The sequence below is a fragment of the Bubalus bubalis genome, chromosome 4 (genome assembly GCF_019923935.1).
Source record: "Bubalus bubalis isolate 160015118507 breed Murrah chromosome 4, NDDB_SH_1, whole genome shotgun sequence".
Taxonomy (NCBI): Eukaryota; Metazoa; Chordata; class Mammalia; order Artiodactyla; family Bovidae; genus Bubalus; species Bubalus bubalis.
In genome coordinates, this window is record NC_059160.1 from 88,853,582 (window position 1) to 88,858,754 (window position 5,173).

The window sequence follows — 5,173 nt, forward strand, 5'->3', positions numbered from 1 at the left end:
CTTTTCTTTACAACTTCCCAGTCATCCTCAAGTTGTTTATTTCTGAAACCAGAGATCAAACTGGTATGGGGGAGGGCAGGGAGGAGGCAGGTATTCCTCAAACAAAGCACACACAATATGTTCTAAACTAGTTTCATTATTTCTATATTCAACAAATATTGAGGACCCATCATATGCCTCTCATTCTGCTGTAGTTCAAGATTTAAGATAATTAAGATGATTGAATACCAGATCTGTTCTCCATAAGCAAGCAATATGCTTGGAGAAAAAGGAAATAGTACTCACACATTCTGCTGAAAACCAGAGCAATAGATATCCAAACGAAGGTCGAAAGAGTTTACAGAATAAGGAGTAAAAGAGAACACAGAGTGGAGATAAGCAAACAGGTTTAAGAAAATGGATATCAGCTGGTCAGAACATAAAAATCAAAGATAATGATAGCTTCATAGACCTGCTGCTGCTGCTAAGTCGCTTCAGTCGTGTCCAACTCTGTATGAATGTAAATCTTACCCACTCACTTACTCTTTCAATAGCAGCAAGTTACTGCAAAAGTTTCAGATTGAATTTCCTTCTTCTAAAATTTGAGATAATTCAGCACTTATAGTTTTGTTGTGATCTTCCAGTACAGGGAAAGCTAAATGTTTGATAATACCTAGACATAACTGACACACACACACACACACACACACAAAATGACAGATATCATTCTTTTCTATAATCTGTGCAGGAAGAGAAGGAAGACATATATAAGGGAGGAGGTAGAAATTATAGTGAATATTCAAGAGCAATGGGATTTGGGTCAAAATTTAAAGAGAAAAAATTTCAAAGACTACCAGTTGAAGGCAGAGAATAGAAGAGTAATGAGGTCACCAGAACAAATACAATCTGACAATTGGTGCCCTGATTCTGCAACTGGAGGCACACCAGAACCACCCAGGTTTACGGGTTTTGACCAGTAGTGTTACAGAATAAAAGCAAGGGATGGTAGGGAATTTCCTAGGGGTCCAGTGGTTAGGACTCTGCGTTTTCACTGCAGAGGGTGTGGGTTCAATCCCTGGTCAAGGAACTAAGATCCTGCAAGCCATGCAGTACAGCTGAAAAAAACAAATCACAAGGGATAGTTCAAGATGAAACCAGTTAGTCATAGACTAGACTGAAAAATTAAATAAAGTTCTCCAGAGCTATTTTGGTAGAGGAGCCACAAAGGGAAAGAACATAGATAGATGGACTGGCTCATGTTTCCAGGAGTTAAACAGCTGGCAATTGAGTCAAATAAGAATTTGGGGAAAGGAGGAAGACTTTTTTTTTAACTCCTTGTAAAAGATGAGCAGGCTGAGAGAGACATATGTGTGCATGGAATGAAATAAGAACTCTGAGATGGCATGAAGAGGAGGTGAATACATCACACTTCTTTCTGCTTTCATTCCAGTGGAACACCTTCTCTCATGGCTTTAGGAAACCATAGCACCATTACAGAACCTCCTAACCCTGATAGGGAATCTGATGATGATGACTGTCATCAGGATGGAATCACACCTCCATTCACCCATGTACTTCTTCCTCAGTCACCTCTCTTTCCTGGATCTTTGTTTAACTTCAGTCACTGTGCCCAAGATGCTAGAGAATCTCCCGTCTCAGAAGAAATCAATTTCAGTAGAAGGTTGCCTTGCCCAGGCTTTTTTTGTGTTTTCCATGGCAGGGACGGAAGCCTTCATGCTCTCTGTCATGGCTTATGACCACTACACTGCCATCTGTCACCCTTTGCTCTATGGCCAGCTGATGAGTAAACAGCTATGTTTATATGTGATCTAGTATGGCTCTCCTGGAGACTGGGCTTTCTGGATGCTCTCATTAACACCCTCATGACTTTGAGCTTGGACTTCTGTGGGGCACATGTCATGCCTCACTTCAGCTGTGAGCTGTCATCTCTATTCTCTCTCTCTTGCTCTGATATCTCCATCAACTTTTCAGTCCTGGGGTTCTCCACCATTGTGCATGCTTCTGGAACTTTACTCCTGGTCTTCTTCTCATATGCCCGCATTGTCTCCACCATCCTGAACATCAGCTCCACTGCAGGCAGAAGGAAGGCCTTCTCTACCTGTTCTTCCCACCTCACTGCAGTGAGCTTCTTCTATGGATCTGCTTTTCTTCGCTATCTCATGCCAACCTTAAGTTCCCCGCTGGAGTTGATTTTTTCCCTGCAGTACAGTGTGGTCACTCCCCTAGTGAATCCCCTTGTCTACAGCCTGAAGAACAAGGAAGTAAAAGAAGCTCTGAAAAGAATGTGGCAAAAAGGCTTACAGCATTTCAGACAGCAGAGAACAGGTAGGGAATGACTGGGAAATGCAAAAGCATCTCATCAGATGTTTGAATAACAAGTTGAGGAAAACTTTTCTTAGTTCATAACAGATATGACAAAATATCTTACAAGAACCTGTTTCATTTGAAATTATTGAGAAAATCCAAGAGCTACTTGCTGTTTTTGTTCAGTCAGTTTGCTCAGGGACAAAGCAATGCATCAGTTAATTATTTCAGTCCAGGAGATTGAGATAATTTGGTACAGATTAATTCTCTTTTTTATTTATGAAACATTCCCATTGAGATTAGCACTGAGAAAATTGTCTAGAACCTGAATTCTTATCTGAATCTGAGATTTATAGGGGGAGTTTTACTAGAAATAAAAGAGGCAAGGTCACTGATAATAAAGAGTCATAAATTTTAGACTCAGGGTTGGGATTGAGCTTAAATTGGAGAGGGATTTGGAGAAAATATAGAAGCCAGGAATTACTGAGAGAGGGGGTATGCTATTAAAGCAAAGCAGATGTTACCCATTCTCTGTACCTTTCCTGGCACCTTTGACTGGTGGCAAAAGGGAGGGAATCCACTCTGAGGATGGCTCAACCCTGCTGTCTCACTGGGGGCACCACTGTTAGGTGCTGAGGAAGTACTGAGGCCAGGTGGCAGGCCATGAGCATGGAAAAGTGCCGCTGATGCTGGGAGTACTGAAGGGACGCTACCTTTCCTCCATCAGAACCGTATTAGCTGTCTCTTTTAGTTTCTGCCCATACTTCTCACTGGCTGAGGCTAATCAGAAGCCAGCAGTAATAGAAATGTCCTTGGGAAATGTCCTCTGTAGTGGTCTAGTCCTGGTAATATAAAACCAAGTATACAAGACAAGCGTGGGATTGAGAGCTAACAGAAAGCTACCTAGTGTACCAAATAATCATGTATATATGATCCGCTTCAGGCAAGAGAGAGAGAGAACATGAGCAATAGAGAATGAGAGGGAAGACAATTTAACCAGATGAGAGAACATGAGCCACAATGGAGAATGGTAATAATAAGAGGAAATTAAAGAAAGAGAATTTTCCACAGTTTATTGTGATCCACACAGTCAAAGGCTTTGGCATAGTCAATAAAGCAGAAATAGATGTTTTTCTGAAACTCTCTTGCTTTTTCCATGATCCAGTGGATGTTTGCAATTTGATCTCTGGTTCCTCTGCCTTTTCTAAAACCAGCTTGAACATCAGGAAGTTCACAGTTCACATATTGCTGAAGACTGGCTTGGAGAATTTGGAGCATTACTTTACTAGCGTGTGAGATGAGTGCAATTGTGCGGTAGTTTGAGCATTCTTTGGCATTGCCTTTCTTTGGGACTGGAATGAAAACTGACCTTTTCCAGTCCTGTGGCCACTGCTGTGTTTTCCAAATTTGCTGGCATATTGAGTGCAGCACTTTCACAGCATCATCTTTCAGGATTTGAAATAGCTCAACTGGAATTCCATCACCTCCACTAGCTTTGTTTGTAGTGATGCTTCTAAGGCCCACTTGACTTCACATTCCAGGATGTCTGACTCTAGGTCAGTGATCACACCATCGTGATTATCTGGGTCGTGAAGATCTTTTTTGTAGAGTTCTTCTGTGTATTCTTGCCATCTCTTCGTAATATCTTCTGCTTCTGTTAGGTCCATACCATTTCTGTCCTTTATCAAGCCCATCTTTGCATGAAATTTTCCCTTGGTATCTCTAATTTTCTTGAAGAGATCTCTAGTCTTTCCCATTCTGTTGTTTTCCTCTATTTCTTTGCATTGATCGCTGAAAAAGGCTTTCTTATCTCTTCTTGCTATTCTTTGGAATTCTGCATTAAGATGCTTATATCTTTCCTTTTCTTCTTTGCTTTTCGCTTCTCTTCTTTTCACAGCTATTTGTAAGGCCTCCCCAGACAGCCATTTTGCTATGCTTTTGAACTGTGGTGTTGGAGAAGACTCTTGAGAGTCCCTTGGACTGCAAGGAGATCCAACCAGTCCATTCTGAAGGAGATCAGCCCTGGGATTTCTTTGGAAGGAATGATACTAAAGCTGAAACTCCAGTACTTTGGCCACCTCATGCGAAGAGTTGACTCATTGGAAAAGACTCTGATGCTGGGAGGGATTAGGGGCAGGAGGAGAAGGGGAAGACAGAGAATGAGATGGCTGGAGGGCATCACCAACTCGATGGACGTGAGTCTGAGTGAACTCCGGGAGACGGTAATGGACAGGGAGGCCTGGCGTGCTGTGATTCATGGGGTCGCAAAGAGTCGGACACGACTGAGCGAGTGAACTGAACTGAAAGAAAGAGAAGTCTTCAGTAAGGGTCAGAAGAATGAGGAAGAGGGACACTCATGAGAGACAGGAATTGGAAACCCAGTTCTCACATGCATTGGCATGCTTATGTGGCCTGAGGAATTTATTGCACGAATAAACAAAGAGGACATTACAGGAGAAAGGAATTCCTCCTCTATGCTCAAGCAAAATATGGTCTGAAGGAGTCAATGGTTCTTTCTTCCAACCCTGGAATCCTAAGAAACTTTCAAGGAACCTTGAAGAAGTGGCTTGTTTTGGTGGCCTCCTCCTTTCTTTTTTGTAGCCCTACCACTATGGTTTTTCCAGTAGTCATGTACGGATGTGACAGTTGGACTGTGAAGAAAGCTGATTGCCAAAGAATTGATGCTTTTGAACTGTGGTGTTGGAGAAGACTCTTGAGAGTCCCTTAGACTGCAAGGAGATCCAACCAGTCCATTCTAAAGGAGATCAGTCCTGGGTGTTCTTTGGAAGGACTGATGCTAAAGCTGAAACTCCAGTACTTTGGCCACCTCATGCAAAGAGTTGACTCATTGGAAAAGACTCTGATGCTG

The 5,173-nt window shown here is 42.2% G+C and overlaps 1 pseudogene; it reads left to right on the forward strand.

The window, feature by feature from the left end:
- Positions 1 to 1,494: 1,494 nt before the first annotated feature.
- On the forward strand, positions 1,495 to 2,336 carry LOC102415517 (annotated as a pseudogene).
- Positions 2,337 to 5,173: the final 2,837 nt, after the last annotated feature.